We start from the raw sequence: 17,737 nt of genomic DNA on the forward strand, positions 1-17,737 counted from the left end.
CACTTTGACATAATCGGTTTAAGGGCTAGCCGGGGGAGATCTCATCGGGAGCGTCTGTACACCTCTAGGTGCGGCTGCAAGCGGGCGTTTGTCTTGGAGCAAGCGGTTCGCTATATAAACGTGCAAGTAATATTTTCACCCCCGCTGAGAGGGTTGTGCACTGGGCTTGGGACCCACCACGTAAAACCATACTCCAATGAAATATAACAACAAGCCTCCGATAAATACATTCTCTATTGATGACGACCATAGCAAACGTTTGAAGGACAATGAATTGAGGGCAGGCACCTGGAACGTCCGCTCCCTGAATGGGATTGGTGCAGATGCCCGGCTGGTTGATGTCCTCGTCATAGCAAAATCTGACATCACCGCCATCCAAGAAATGCATTGGACGAAGCAAGGAAGAAAGAATATCAAACATTTTGACATCTATTGGAGTGGCCATACGAATAAGCGCAGTTTCGGCGTCGGATTCGTGGTGGGAGAGAGACTTTGTCGCCAAGTGCTGGCGTTCAGGCTTGTGGACGAGCGTTGTTGTTATAAAGCAAAATTTTTTAATATATCATTCATCTGCGCCCATGCGCTGACAGAGGAGAAAGACACTTTTTATGAACAATTAGAACGCACATACGAGCGCTGCCCCATGATATAAAAGTCGTGCTTGGCGACTTTAACGCCAGGGTGGCCAAAGAAAGTGTTTTGGCCCTACAGTCGGAAAGTTCCGCCTACACAATGAAACTTCTCCTAACGGACTGAGGCTGCTTGACTTTGCCGATGCTCGAAATATGGTCATATCCAGCACGAGGTTCATGTATAAAAAAATACATCAAGCTACATGGCGGTCTCATGATCGAAATACTCACAATCAGATCGATCACGTTATGATAGACGGACGGCATGCCTCCAGTGTTTTAGATGTGCGCACGTTCTGAGGACCTAACATCGACTCGGACCATTATGTCGTTGCAGCCAAAATACGCACCCGCCTCAACGCGGCTAAAACCAAGGAACAAAAAACACAAGGAAAGCTAGATATCAAAAAGCTTCAATCACAACAGACTGCCAATGATTTCGCAACTCGACTCTTACACCTGCTCTCTTAGAGCACAACTCATCCTGAAGGAATACAGGAGCAGTGGGAGCATACCTCCAAAGCACTTCGTAATGCCGGCTAGGAAAAAATTGGTTACCGGCGGCCGCGAAAAACAACTGGTACGATGAAGAATGCCGCGTTGCAACCGAAAGAAAAGACGTTGCCTGCAGGGCTACGTTAAAAGCGAGCGCGACAAGAGGAGTGTGTGAGTGCTATCGTGAGTTGAAAAGGGAAGTGAGACGCCTTTTAAGGAAGAAAAAAGCAGAAGCAGAAAGGCGTGAGTGCTAGGAGCTTGAGCTGCTAGCCACCAGGAATAACGCCCGAAAATTTTACCAAAAAATACGGCGACAGACGGAAGGTTTTAAGACCGGGGTAAACTCCTGTAGGAACGAAAACGCTGACCTTGTAACTGATGTCCAGAGAGTGCTTAGATTATGGAAGGGAAGCAGCAATTCACCGCGCTGAGATGCAGAACCCGATCCCGCAATCGATGATGATGGAATATATGTCCCCACGCCCGATTATGACGAAGTTAGAATAGCAATAACCAGATTGAAAAACAACAAGGCCGTGGGCGCTGATGGATTGCCTGCGGAGCTATTCAAGTACGGCGGCGAGTTGGTAAGGCGCATGCAGCAGCTTCTCAGCAAAATATGGGCGGACGAGTGCATGCCCGACGGTTGGAATCTAAGTGTTCTTTGCTCACTCCACAAGAAGGGGGATACTGCAAAATGCACCAACTATCGTGGAATCAGCCTTCTTAATATCGCATATAAGGTCCTTTCAAGTGTTTCGTGCGAAAGATTGAAGCCCACCGTGAACCGGCTGATTGGACCTTATCAGTGCGGCTTCAGACCTGGTAAATCTACCATCGACCAGATTTTCACAATGCGCCAAATCTTGGAAAAACCCGTGAAAAGATAATCGACACACATCACCTCTTCGTCGACTTCAAAGCCGCCTTCGACAGCACGAAAGGGAGCTGCCTATATACCGCGATGAGCTGTACGAGCTATATGCAGACATCAACATAGTCCAGCGAATTAAAACGCAGCGGCTGCGCTGGCTTGGCCATGTTATGCGAATGAAAGATGATGCCCCGGCCAAGGAAGTTTTTCTATCGGAACCCGCCTATGGAAGCAGAGGTAGAGGGCGGCCCCCACTCCATTGGAAGGACAAGATGGAAAACGATTTAAACTCCCTTGGTGTGACCAATTGGCGCCGGTTGTCGAAGCTGAGGAGCGACTGGCGCGCCTTGTTGGACGGCCATAACCGTTTAGACGGTTAAGCGTCAATTAAGTAAGTAAGTAATTAAGATTCACGGTGGGCTCCAATCTTTCTCACAATACACTTGACAATACCTTATATGTGATATTAAGAAGGCTGATTCCGCGACAGTTGGCGTAGTTTGCATGATTCCCTTTCTTGTGGACTGAGGGAAGAACACTTAGATTACAATCGTCGGGCATGCACTCGTCCGACCATATTTTGCAAAGAAGCTGATGCATGAGTTATGTAAGTAAGAAAAGTTAACCACTGGTTTTAAGTGTTTTTATTTTAAAGCCAATATTCAGATCAAGTTACATGAAGAGATTAATATTGATAGAAAGCTTAACAAGTAATGTATATTTAAAAAGAGAAACATAGTGTTGTTGTAATGTAGTGTAATTGAATATTAAATATACCGAGAATTTACATAATAAAGTGGGAGAGAGACAACTTTGTTGTTACAAATGTGTAGCGAGTGTAACGTAACAAAAAAGAATAAAAATAAAGTTATTTGCTCAAATAAAATCGTACAATACAATTATTTAAATTGTATAGTATGTATATACGTATGTATATGTATGAACGTTAAAATTCATTATATACTATATATATAATTACAGCCTTAATTTAAATATATAAATATGCATGTATATGCAATTATTTCTACATATATTTATGTTTTTAGTATTATTTAATATTTTCGATATTTAAGTAGCATGCATACTTATTTTTTCTTTTAACATTTGTAATATGCACATTTTCTAATTCACATTTTACAAATTTTGGTTGTTCCTTATGACGTACATTTTTATAATTTTCAATATAGCCTTCTTTTCTGAATTCTTCATAATTTTCTCTTTGTACATTTCTTCTATTTAAATATCTTTTCTTTTCGTTAATTATATTACTATGTATTTTTGACTTATAACAATTTCCTGATTCTATATTAATTGGTTCTTTTTCGTAGTGGAATGGTATGAATTATTGTAATATTCAATAGATTTACTTATTTTTTCATTAATAGTGAGCGATTTATTTTCGATATTCATCATTCTATTTTTTTCAGTTAAGGTATAATGCATACATGTTAAATTCCAATTAGAATTAGCAATTGATGCAATTGGTTTATATTCTCTAATTCATTAAACAATTAGAAATAGTTCAACTAATTCCCATTAGATAATTGAAATTTTTATTCTAATGGTAAATCTAATTGCAATTAGTTGACATTAGCAAAAAAATTGGGTTACCTTTATAATTAGAAATCTAATTGACTTCTGCTAATGCAATTAGAATCAATTAATTCTAGCTAATTTAATATCTAATTGCATTAGCAGAAGTCAATTAGATTTATAATTGTAAAGGTAAACCAATTTTTTTTGCTAATGGCAACTAATTGCAATTAGATTTACCATTGGAATAAAAATTACAATTATATAATGGGAATTAGTTGAACTAATTCTAATTATTTAATGAATTAGAGAATTTCGCAAATGAAGGTTAATTAGCAATCATTAGCATTATCTAATCATTACTTAACATTTATTGTATAATGTAACCTCTCGACATCGGCATTACCCGTATTATTTTTAGCCTTTGTTAAATGTAGGACAATGTTTTCTTCCGCAAGATAATCTCTAATATTCACACTTTATATTCTCTTAATTTCTCAATTATAGTTTGGTTGTTTCTATCTTAGAGATAATACGCCGTAGCAAATTTAGAGAATCGGTCTATGAAAGTTAGAAAATTTGATTTCGTATTTTTATAGACATCCATATGTATAATCTGTAGTGGAATTCGCTAACTTTTTTAACCAGATTTGCCATCGATTTATTTGCGAATCGATAACTATAACGAATTCGTTATTCAGTAACTATTTGGTATCGATATTTGTTTATCGATGATCAGCTGTGTTGTTAAATAAACGGCAAGTAAATTGGCTGCGTTAAAAATCACGAAATTAATATTTCTGGTAATTTTAGTTAAAAAAGAAATTCGGAACTTTAATTAAATACTTTCAAACATGAAAAGCTGCTTTATAAATCAAATGGCATTTGAGTACTTGGGGTACGTTTTATCACAGGATGAAGAATTACTAAGTCCATCGCCAGTGGACAGACACCTTCTTAGAGAAGTAGATAACCCATTGCACTTCAATGCAACGGAGTTTCGAAAGCTGTACCGACTAACCTCAGACTTGGCTCATGATATTATTTCTCAACTTAATGGCCAATTAAGGGGTATAAGTATAACTGCGATATGAACGGAGAAAAAAAAAGAAATTAATACCGCATTTACTTACCTTTTGTTAACATATATAAAAACTTGCATAATAATGACTTTTAAAAGAAGTTAGTATACGGATTTTATTTATTTTTGGCCAGGGTTTAATCTGTTTACTGAAAAATAGTAAAATTTAAAAATTTTTGGCTTTACCAGCTGAGTTTTTTGTCGGTTTGGAATTGTTGTATACAGTTTACATTTGTATTTGAAAAATATTTCAGCAACAGAAAAAAGCAAAGCAAACAAATTTGTTTTTTTTTTTCATTTTACTTCAGATGTAACTTGAATGGATGCGAGCTGTCGTCGTCAGCAGAAAAAAAATGAATATTTTACTGTGCTTTGAAGCTATAAGTATTTCATGATCAATTATTTTTAAAGTAACGGTTTTCAGCTTTTAACAGCCGAAATTCTGGTTTCAAATTACTTGCTGAAAACAAAAAGTAAATTTCTTTTACTATTTCAGCAGAAATATTTGATTTTCCAAGCGACGATGTATTGATCGTAATAGCCTTTATCTACGAGTAGGTATGTTTTGTTTTTATGTTGTTTTAACCCCCGACACACATAAATACGCATGCTTCTACTAAAAAAAAAAAAGACAAATACGTACGTACAAAATCTTCATCTCCACTGGTAGCTTGGTATATGTATTAAGTCATTGGGGGTTTTTTCCGGGACCAAAGCATGGCATTTCAATGTAGCATGGCGCAATTTCTCGCGGATCGTGCAACATTTGTTATCCAATGAGTAGCTCCTTGTGGAGAGACTGTCCTTCATTCGGTCCTAGAGACTAGCACTGCTGCGTCTACCGAAGAAATACATATTTATAAAATGGGCACATATATGTCACATGCAAAACGCGATGCTTTAGGCTAACCCCTAATACTTGTTGTCGACGTGATTTCTTTAAAACATGTATGGCTCCTTTATGTTCACAACCAAGGGCGACTCACGCCGCGTTTAAGAGCACCTCCGTGCCTTCCTTATCTATTAGCACCAAAGCTGGTCTGATAGCTAGACAAAATCCTCCTTTGTTGCTAATTGTTGTCATGCCGCTACTTTCGAACACGAGTACGGTTCCTACAAGAAATGGCCTTAATCGGTATATAGCTACGCAGAGTTTTTATATGTATATCAAATATATCCTGTAAATTGACTTTTCGATATTTTAATACCTAATTGAGCTATTGCCTTCAAGTCGGGAGCAATATCTTCAGATATTCCTATTCAAGGAAGAAGTGCTAAAAAAATACAATCAGCAGACAACTACGTTCACTTTCTTTCTAAAAATGGAAACATATACTTATAAGATATCTCCTTAACTTACGAAGAGCTGAAATCTTTAAAATTAAGGGGAGCATCATCGTAATGATGACTTAAATTATGTATTTTACAATTTTTAAAAACTGGCGTGGCAACGGTTTTTGGCCCAGGTATACTATTGCACTTATTCTAACGACCACAACCCAATGTCCCTTAAAAAAATTTAAAAAATCAACATAAGGCACGATATATCTTCGAGAAGATTTAGGCCGAGCTTCTCTTTCAATCAGCGTTATTTAAACCCCGTTCCGCACGCCATCTCCGAGGAAGATGCATTTTTGCTGAAAAGCTTTTCATAGCAGAAATACACTCTGAGTATTTGCGAGCTCACTGCTAACACCGCGTTACACACATTGTGTCCTATGAACCAAATATACTATTTTGGTGCAAATTAAAGGTTTGGGGGTAATTCCATGACAAAAGGCGAAATTATGAATTTTTCAAATCAAAATTGCTCCGAAACTTATGGATGGATTTCAAAAATTAAAAAATCGAAAAATAACTTATAAAAATACATTTTAACTAATGTATATATATCTTTAAATTTTCTTGTCTTTATTTACCAAAAATTTGAAAAAGCTCCTTTTTGGTGGCCATGCACAGTAATTCTGCGTAGAACGCCTTTCTGCATGAAAACTTGAGCTGGCGGCTTCCAGATTAGCTTCTCTCAGGGGGGTTAGAAATAAAAGGCAATGATTAATATTAAAAATTACACTAGTATTTTATTTCAAAGGAATGTGCAATAGAAAAATATTAGAACTAGAGTTTAAAAAGCAAACATGCACTTGCTACAGTTTTACCTTTTAATATATTCGGGGACTCTGCGTTCTGGCGGTGACGATCGCTGGAGTGACCTTTTTTGTGGGTTTGAAATACTTGTAGTCTAAACAAAGAACTTACGAGCGTGCGTATCCTGCTGCGGCTTTAATCCAAGTGAAAGAGTTTCCTTTCCACGCATTCCGTTTACCCCCAAAGCTAACAGGCCTTTGGCGGGGTAACTTAACGAAACGTCACTTTTTCTTTTAGTATAAGTGCTAACGGCCGTAACAAATAAGTGGTTTTGTATTAGATTGCATTAGGGTGGCCGGCCCTTAATTTTCCTTTGGGGTTAGCCTGCTGGCCTAAACATGCCGGCCCCCTTGCAGTACGCAACCTCGCCTTGCCCTGCTGCTAGAGTAGACAATATCTAGAGGGAGAAAGATGAGAAATTTGTGGATGGACAGACTGTACGCATGAGTTCAAAGTATAAAATATTCTTTATTACAAAATTCACGATTTAAAGCGCAAATTTAAAATAATTTTTTTTTTTGGATATTTATATCTGCGACCTTTTAGGCTCTGGATACTCCAGAGAGCACGAAGCCGAAGATTGTGCTTTGCGCCAAGAGCGGGCCGAATGACGCTGGCAGAACTTGATTTAGCATAATGTCGGCATATACGTCTGCCCCGAGAACTAGGCGTACTGGCGACGCGACGTAGAATTTTGGATCGGCGAGACAGATATGAGTATACATAGCCGCGATGGCTGGATCCAGGCTGTGACTAGGCGCCACTCGGTGGAAATGTGGCGTGACGACGGCATGGGTCACAATGCGTTTGTTGTCGCCGTGCTTCCCCCGCAGACACACCACACAGCCTGTCTGGCTACCCACTCGAGTTTCGTCCAGCCGCAGATCCCGGACCAAATCGGCGGACATGACTGTGGATGGCGAACAGACGTCGATCAATTCTCGCACCAGATGTAGTCGTCCTCCAGCTTCTATTTTGACCATAGCGGTCGGCGAAAGCGAGATCATGGGCCGCAGTACCGGTCCAGCGACGGGGTCCAGCCCCGTACGTCCACTGCGGAACGCTAGCGGCGTCCTTAGCTGGCGAATGGCAATGACTCCTTTTGTGGTGGTCGACGTAGAGCGAGGCAGGCTGGTCGTGATGGCTTCGTGACGGCGATTTGTGTTGTTGGCCAGCTGGGGGCGTTGTCGTTGTCGGCGGCGACGGTAGGGGTTTCTGTTCGACTGTTGGCGCTCATGTTGTAGCAGGGGTCGGAAGAGCCGTGGTTCCGATCCCCCTGATAGTCGGAAGGGCAGTGGTTCCGATCTAACGGAGAGTCGGAAGGGCAGTGGTTCCGATCTCTCTTGGACCATGCTGGCCGGTTGAGAGTAGGTGTCCCTCTCCGTGGTTTCTCGTTCCGTCTCCTCCGCCTCAATATCGGAGGCGTATAGTGATAACGCCCCTTCGAGGTTCTCGCGTTCTTCCTCCTCTACCTGTACGCTCCACGGCTTGTACGGCTCACGCGAGGCTTTGGCTTGCTCATTCACGTGAAGGGTGGTGTGGTGTTTCTCGCACATCGCCGACATCTTCCGTTGCTTGTGCAACCAGCCGTGCGATGCGCCATGGAGAGGCAATTGCCACAATAATTGCCCAGAAGAGCTTCACGCATCCGTTCCTCAGGCGTCTTTGAACGGTAGACTGGGCATAGGCGGATAGGATGCCTAGCCGAACACAAATGGCATGGGACCTTGAAGTAGCTGGCCTTTTTTTCATATGCCTTGCGCAATTAGCCGTAGCGGGTCATGATGCCTGCAATGAGACTCATTAAGTCATATTATATATGTATTGATTATTTTTCAAAAAAAATATCTGGTTGTGGCTGAGTGACGAGATTACCTCAAAATTGTGACTTATAAAATTTTTCGGAACCCGGTATACAAAATGAGGTATACAAAATTTAGAAACAGGTATACAAGTTTAGGCATACAAAATTAGGTATACAAAATTTAGAAACAGGTATACAAATTTAGGTATACAAAATTTAGAAACAGGTATACAAATTTAGGTATACAAAATTTAGAAACAGAGTTCAAAATTTGGATCTTTGTGTCCCCTAGTGTGTTTTAAATTGCAGAAACTTGCTATAAATGGTGGTGATGTTTACTATAAGCCACCCTGGGCTCCCACCAACAAGGTGCAAAACTTTGCTGGATTATTATGTGGACATTCCCTACAAAAAATTTGGTCACAAAACTTACCCACGCCCATGCAAATGTGACTATGAATATAACCTGTGGCTGTAAAATGACTAGTCGAATGACGTGGATTGACGCGGCGTCTTTGCAGGGTTATTACACTGGTGGCTAGATCGGTTATTGCCCCTTCCCTTGTATGTGACAATACTACTCTCTCTCCTCATACGTTCGTAAACGATTTGGTATACTTTTTTAATTGGTATTTCATTGAATAGCAACGTCTTACTTGCTATTACGACCTACCAGAATATTTGGTACATTTGGCTTTTTGGGCTTAAATGGTGCAGGGTGAGTCAAGTGCTCATTAATTGCGGCCATGGGTGTTGGCATCACTGCTTGTTGTTTGGTTATTAAAGGCATTTCCTGAATGAGAAATGTTATAATGAAAAAATCCACGAGGTTGTACGGTAGCAGAGCGGTAAGTATAGTAATTTATTTTTTATTTCTTATTACAATCATTGTGCAATTTTTTACTCTTTTATTTTCAGGACAAAATTTCTGCATTGCCTGAAGCGACGCCTGAACAATTGCATGCTTTCGACGATGTTTGTGCTTAGGATATCAGGAAATGTATTTCGAAAGCATTACTTAAACGCAGTAGCCACAGATAACCGAATCGATTGAAGCCAAAGCGGACCCAAGTAATGGTCCTTTATTATAAATCCGTATTGTACGTTTTATGGGTTGTGAGCGTTCATGCAGATGACCCATTTGTAGGAGCGCTATGCCAGCAGGCGGTGTATGCACTTCCTGCGCAAAAATACTGCAATGACCACCATATCCACACAGTGGGGTATCCAAAAATGAAGACGTGCTTGAGGTAGAGGCACTGTTATGCGCTACACATGGTGCATAAAATGATAACTTTCCTACGGCTGCACCAATAACAGTAGGAAAAAAGCTTACACAAATCGTTCGACATTCCATCGACTGTAACGTTAAACTATTATTGCCTTGCATATTGACCAGCTGATAACCGAGACCATGTACATTTATACGTAGCGTAAGCTTTTTATTAGCAGTATTTTTTACTTGCATTGACTTATGTGCGGAATTCCTTAAGCGTGTACTACCCCAAGATAACTCGAGAGCTGTTACTTTTAGGGGTTAGGTTTCCATCTCTATTACTAAATGCGCTACTACTGGAACAACGTGATGCACTGCGAATAACGCCGCCGGGGTTGCTAGCATTACTATTGCTGCTTTTCAACGAGAATCCACTAAGTGTACGCTTTGGTAGACCACTTTTGGCACTACTGGCCTCACTTACCGACGGGGAGGACGACATTCGTTGCAATATGGCGTTAGTTGTCGCAGTGTGAGTTCTGACACACATTTGTGGTGAACAATTTTCACAAAGCCGCCATGTATTATCATTATCCACGGAATTACTAGCTGTTGGCGATGCAGGTGGACTTTGTAAACCAGCAGACACGCTGCCATATGGGCTGCCGTTAGCTAATAGGGTACGTTCAGCTGTATTATTTTTGGATGATGTTGCAGATTTGGATACATTTTGGGATATGGCAGCAAAATCATATTCACTTTTCTGGTCATCAAATCGCGTTGAGCTTAACGGCGTTCGCCCTTGTAATGAAGGGCTCGGTGAAGTTGGTGAGCCAAGTTTTAGCTGACTATTACTACTGCTTTTATTAACTGTTTTGTTTCACCACGATTTGATGATATCGATTTATTTGGCATATTTAATTTGGCCCTACATGTAGAAGAACTATTACGGTTTTTGGACACTTTTGGCGATTTAGTTTGATCTTCAATTTCGTTTTCGATTTCATTCTGTGTGAGTCGTAAACTATGTATGTTCAAAGGACTTATAGGTGAACGTAGTTGTGCTATGCTGTGTTGGAACTCCTTCAAATCACTTGCATTCAAAAACAGCGAATCGGTGAAACTCATGGTTTCAGCTTGAGATTCCCTACCGCGCATTTTTTGCGGATTCCAATTCTCCTTGTTCTCTGATAGCAGTTCCTCGAATGTATTTAGACTGTTTGTATACTGCTCGACTGAGTGGCACATGCTCGCATTGGTAGCTAGTTCTTTAGCTGCCAATATTTTTGGCGATAATGATTGATTTTGTACCGCATCACTTTGCGATTTTGTGGCGGTTTGTTCTTTTTTGATTTGTTTTTTTTTTTTTTTTCAAGTCGATAAGATCCACAGACGAAATGTTTTTCTCAATGTTTTGGATAAATGTCTTCTTTATTTGAAAAAGCGACAGTATACAAGAATCATCTTCTTCTTCTTCTTTAGTACCATTGCCAAAGTCCTTACTCTCTTTTTGACCTTGATAAGTGACAACGCTATGCTGCGGAATACTCGGTGTTTTACTATAGGTTCTATTATCTATCATCTGTAACATCAACGTCGCTTGTTAGCTAACTTATCTTTTTATTGCCTTTAGGTGTACTAACTCTAAGACTGTGTATCCCCCACTGAGGCGATTGGTTTACGCAAGCGTTCCGGACTGAAATGACGAACTGTATTTTGTAAATTTTCAGAACGCTGACTGAAGAATCGTCCCATTGGGAAATTCGGATCACGAGCAAATACTGAGCGGTTGGGATTAGATTGTACATCAATCATAATCTTTTACATTTTCGATTTGCGCCGCTGTTGGAGTAGTGGCAAATTCTTGTGCCCAAGCAATTCCATCCATCACCGATTTGGACTGCATATTTTCTGCTGGCTCAAATTCATCAGAGTTTACTCCTGCGCAATTCATTGAAAAGGACGCTATTTCTTTATCCAGTGATGCCTCATTAAAAAATGACACACACCTGCCAGCTGGGCTGGCCAGTTATTATCCAGCCAAATACTGTTTCCTGCGCAAGGAGGGTGCCTAAAACATTTTTTCGTATACCGCCTAGCAGTATCTGTGCGTAAATATCCCCATCCAGAATAAGATCTACTTGTTCATTTACAAAGAACCTCCGATCTGCTAGCACCAAGTCCGGGAAAACTTGGTGTGTCATGGGGTCAATTTGACAGGTTGGCAGATTGCCAGTGAGCTGGGCTAAAACCAATGCTGTAGTGTGTATGCGTACATTCGGGTTTATTGATGACCGCAACTGAATGAAGCATGCCTCTTTCACTTGGGCTGACACCGTGTTGTTTATCCCTGACACTTGTGCATTTAGCTTCCGACTGGGCAAATTTATCCTTCTCTTAAGTCGCTCCGAAATGAACGAGCACTCTGATCCGGAGTCTATTAGGGCGCGAGCCGAAAAGTGTTCATTATCATAAAAAATATTGACTTGCGCAGTACCTAATAGAACCCCTTTGCTTGTATTCGCGTAACAGGAATTGAAGTTGGTTGGTTGATTATTTGCCGTGGCAAACTGACGTTGGGCCTGAGCCTGTGCCGAAGTAGATGGTATTTGATCTAACTGTGTTTGTTTGGTTGTGGTTGGTCTTGCACTCGTGCCCGCACTTTGTTGAATATGCAGGGGTGTATGATGCCTTAGATGGCAAATGCTACAATTAAAGGAGCACGTACATTTGGATAGTGTGTGTTTCGATGAGAGGCAATTCAGACACCCCCTACTTTTCTTTTATAAACGCCACTCTGTCTACGACAGAGAGCCGTTGGAAGCTTTGGCATTGTGACAGCTTGTGGTTATTTTTCTTACAGCATCTACAAGTGTTTCTTGCTACATTTGCTTGGTAGGCGCCTGCTTTCTTTTGAGATGAATCATTATTATGTTTGGGTGGTGGTTGTTTGGGAGCTTTGGGACTTTTGCTACCTGTTAATCCCGAGACTGTTTCCAAGGTCTGGAACCTATTCGATAAAAATTTATCCATATCTTCCCATTTTGATATTTCAGTTTTATTCTCTATGGTCTGTTCCCATAAAGCTAGCGTGCTTTCGGGTAGTTTGGTGGAGCATAGATATGTGAATATCGCATCCCAATTGCCTATCTCAATTTGATGAGCTTTTAGAGCTGAGATGCAGTTATTTATTTCCCGCTGAAGTGTTTTAATCGCGGTGCCACACTCACTTTCTACGCTTTCATGATTGAATAATATTTTTAATTGGGTATTGACGAGAATTCGTTTATTCTCATATCTTTCCCCTAAATTCGCCACGCTGTGTCAAACCCATCGTTTGTAAGGGAGCATTTTTTAACTTTATCCCTTGCCTCACCCTGCGTTTTTTGGTTGAGGTGAAATAACTTCTCAACTGGGGTGAGGCGCTTATTTCGTATGTATATTGCCGTGAACATGTCACGGAACGTTGGCCAGGAGAGGTAGTCACCTTTGAATACATCCGTATCGCACGGAGATAGTCGCATGCTGTGTTTTGGGTCAGGTGTATCTTCTCCCTCCTTATCGCGTTTATTTAGTTTTGCTATTAATTCAGCCATGGTTGAACTGCCGCGTACATATACGGAATACGTCGCCTGATATTTCGGTTTGGCCTGCGCTAACACCTTTTTCTCTGCCGGTTCAGAGTACAAGAGATCCTCATAAGCTAGCTTTGCCTTTCTCCAATTATTTTTTAACTCTTCTTGGTGAATGGCTAGAGTATATTTTGTGTGTTCAGCTTGAGGTCTGTTGTTGAACTCAGCCTCAAACTGTGCCACCTCATCAGCTGCTTTAATGAATTTCTCCATATCGTTTGATATTTAACAGATAATAGCTATTATGCAGGGCCTAATTAGAAAATTTAAGTTTGATGCTCAGAAGCAAAGGGAAGGGTTTCAATAACCTAACACCACCACTCAAAAAATTTTTAGGCAAAAGAAAAATTTTGGAATCACCTCTATGATTTTTTTTAAATTTATTATAACCAAATATATATATAAATGTATATGCAAAAAAGTGTTATTTTCACCTCTTCGCCACTGAATACCAGATTTTATGAAAAATAATTATATACGTGTGTGTGATATAAGTATGATAAATATGTGATATAAAAATACAGTGAACAAAAAATCGAATATAAATGTGAGGATTAAACGACTCGAACCCAATTTATATTGATTTTAAAGAAAAGAAGATATTGTATTTAAAAGGAAAACCCAGTGAGCCTGTATGTGTGACCGGTGTGCAATATAATATGTGAGGTTATGTCTCCTCCGCTAAAATGAATATTGCTGGTGCTAAGTGTCCAAAGAAAAGTTTGCTTGCCACAATTAACGCGTGTAGCTAGAGCCAATAAATGGTCTATTGCAATATGAGCGTTTGTGTTTGCACGTTTAAATTTTTAACGAGCAGAAAGCACTGTGTTAGCGAGTTTTTCAATATTCTAAGAACGACCAAATTGGTGTCATAGAAGTTGGACAAGCACCTTTTGTCACGATTAAGCTCAAAATTTGTTTAATGATTTATAAACGCGATGGTTGCAAGAACCGAAAGTGCAGTGCAGTGGAACGTTTTAAGGAAAGTTACTAAGATTTTATGCCACTGACTGCTAGCATTAGGCTGTGTCGGATACCTCTTACCACGGGTGGGGGAGAGCATCGGATAGACAAAAGGCTTTGTAATAGCACTGTTTATTCAGTAATTTTTAATCACCGCATGTGATTTATATGAAAAGAAAAAAATTTTGTTACACTTTTCGCTTGTGTCACTTTTTTAGCAAATCTTTTATCACCGCATGTGATTTAAATGAAAAAACTTAAGCACTTTTTTATTTGTGTCACTTTTAATTTGAGCACATACCTTTTAACCAAACGCTTTGAATAGTGATTTGATGAAATTCTTCAGTGATGAACTGTGAACTCTGACGCTGTACAAATTCCGTTGTTGTCCGGAATGGCTGTGTACTCAACGATTAAAAACGTGATGAATATTATGGTTTTGGTTAGTGGACTGTATTTCCTCTAGGCTTGCTTCCCTTACTGGCGCTGAAGGACCATGAAAACTTGAGCTGGCGGCTTCCAGATTAGTTTCTCTCAGGGGGGTTAGAAATAAAAGGCAATGATTAATATTAAAAATTACACTAGTATTTTATTTCAAAGGAATGTGCAATAGAAAAATATTAGAACTAGAGTTTAAAAAGCAAACATGCACTTGCTACAGTTTTACCTTTTAATATATTCGGGGACTCTGCGTTCTGGCGGTGACGATCGCTGGAGTAACCTTTTTTGTGGGTTTGAAATACTTGTAGTCTAAACAAAGAACTTACAAGCGTGCGTATCCTGCTGCGGCTTTAATCCAAGTGAAAGAGTTTCCTTTCCACGCATTCCGTTTACCCCCAAAGCTAACAGGCCTTTGGCGGGGTAACTTAACGAAACGTCACTTTTTCTTTTAGTATAAGTGCTAACGGCCGTAACAAATAAGCGGTTTTGTATTAGATTGCATTAGGGTGGCCGGCCCTTAATTTTCCTTTGAGGTTAGCCTGCTGGCCTAAACAGGCGGGCTTCAGCCGCGCTTATAAAAAATAACCCTGGGCTACGCCATGCCAAGTCCGGGTATGTGGTATAACCGTGGCTACCGCCACGGTGATGTCCTTCTGCGTAGGACACCCTTCTGCGTAGACGGCCTTCGGCCGCACTTTAAGAAAACAACCCTTAGCCGATCCAACACCGGCTACGCCATGCACAGTAATTCTGCGTAGAGCACCTTTAAAAAAATTACCCTTAACCGATCCGACACCGGCAACAAGAAAACCAACATAAAAACTCACCTCCAAAGAAACCCGTCAAAGAGTTTTACAAAATCAAAATACATCGATAGGGTATGTTTGTTTGCATTTATGTCGACGTGCCACCACCTTATAATGTTCTACCAAGATAAAAAATATTGTTGCGGTGCTGGTAACACTATTCATCACCTTCATTTGTTTCCGTTTGTTTATTTGCAACAACGAAAAAAGCGGCAATAGTATCGACGGGGTTTCCGCGAATAACTTTTAAACGAGATAAAAAAAATATAGTTTCTGCTTTCGAATTCTGAATCTTGAAGCAAATACGCGTCTTTTGAGACCGCTATCGACATTTTACTAAATTTGGAAATTAAAAAGCTTATATTTCATAAACTAAGAGTTTCCTAGAGCTGCGGATTCCATTACGGTTATTTTTAGGATCCCCTCTACCCCTAATAATCAACAAAAGTTTGAAAATCGTGGCACCTTATATAAAATCCAACCCAATTATTTAAAAGAAAATGTTATATTTTCATGATGAAAAATTGAATAATAATGAAAATTTTTAAAAATAGAAAAATCAATATTGAAAATTTAAATATTGTAAAACATAGTAAAATTACAAAGTTCAAAGTAACATAATACCAAAATTAAATAAAAATAATTGAGTCAATATAATTTAAGAACCCTACATATAGTCCCAAAGTTGCGAATACAAAACAACTGCTTGGAAGACTGGTTTTAAAAATTGGACAAAATCCGTTTATAACAAAAGGAACTTGCAGAAAGGATCAGGTGGAAACTATCCCGAGTGAATTCTCGCACCTGACGCTCAGTTGAGGCAATCCCTAGCGTAAAATCTGTGAATTGTTGCCAATTTCAAAAAGGTTGGAATAAAATTGGCTATTGTGCATTGTTGCAGCCATTCATCTTCACTGGATAGCAAGTCCATGAACGCTTCTATGGTCATTATGAAGTTTAGTTTTTAATACATGTAACAACAAAGTTACAATGTTTAGAAAGCTACAATTACGCGTTGAAATTCATTTCAGCGTTTTATATTTCTGGCTAGTTGCTAAGCTTTTTTCTTTATAATAAATAATTTTGCTTTTATTTTATTTGACAGATGATGGGAATGTGCTTTTCTGAACGGTTAAATTTATCGAATTATCGAAGAATGACACTAGTCTTGATCGAATGAGTGTCATAATACCGCATGTAAATTCGTTCGATCAGCTCTTTCGACCACAGTCGAGGATCGAATATGTCTCATAATAGGGGCCTGTTCATAAAAACTGGCCGTGGCTTCAACCGATTTCGCCCATTTTCACAGAAAACAGTTAACGTCATAAAATCTATGATCCTACCAAATTTCACATGGATTGGTAAATTTTTGTTCTACTTATGGCATTAAAAGTATTCTAGACGAATTAAATGAAAAATACGCCCATTTTGAAATTTTCTTTTATTTTTGCATTTTGTTGCACCATATCATTACTGGAGTTGAATGTTGACATAATTTACTTACATACTGAGCAGAGCTCACAGAGTATATTAATTTTGTTCGCATAACGGCAATCCGTAACGGCATAAACTAATCGAGATAGATATAGACTTCTACATATCAAAATGATCTGGGCAAAAAAAGAAATTCATTTAGCCATGTCCGTCCGTTCGTCCGTAAACACGATAACTTGAGTAAATTTTGAGGTATCTTGATAAAATGTGGCATGTAGGTTCCTGGGCACTCATCTCAGATCGCTATTTAAGATGAACGAAATCGGACCATAACCACGCCCACTTTTTCGATATTGGAAAACCGAAAAAGTGCGATAATTCATTACCAAAGACGGCTAAAGCGATGAAACTTGGTAGGTGAGTTGAACTTATGACGCAGAATAGAAAATTAGTAAAATTTTGGGCATGGGCGTGGCATCGCCCACTTTAAAAAGAAGGTAATTTCAAAGTTTTGCAAGCTGTAATTTGGCAGTCGTTGAAGATATCATGATGAAATTTGGCAGGAACGTTACTCCTATTGCTATATGTATGCTAAGTAAAAATTAGCAAAATCGGATTACGAACACGCCCACTTTAACATTTTTTTTTTTAAGTCAAATTTTAACAAAAAATGTAATA

The 17,737-nt window shown here is 39.4% G+C and overlaps 1 long non-coding RNA gene and 1 pseudogene across 1 annotated transcript in view; one reads left to right on the forward strand and one right to left on the reverse strand.

The window, feature by feature from the left end:
* LOC137250005 (uncharacterized) overlaps nucleotides 1-17,737 on the forward strand; it is a 259,672-nt gene that overhangs the window by 18,477 nt on the left and 223,458 nt on the right. The window lies entirely within an intron of this gene.
* Nucleotides 9,548-11,734, reverse strand: LOC137247630 (uncharacterized; annotated as a pseudogene).

The sequence above is a fragment of the Eurosta solidaginis genome, chromosome 4, assembly GCF_040869045.1.
Source record: "Eurosta solidaginis isolate ZX-2024a chromosome 4, ASM4086904v1, whole genome shotgun sequence".
In the NCBI taxonomy this organism is placed as follows: Eukaryota; Metazoa; Arthropoda; class Insecta; order Diptera; family Tephritidae; genus Eurosta; species Eurosta solidaginis.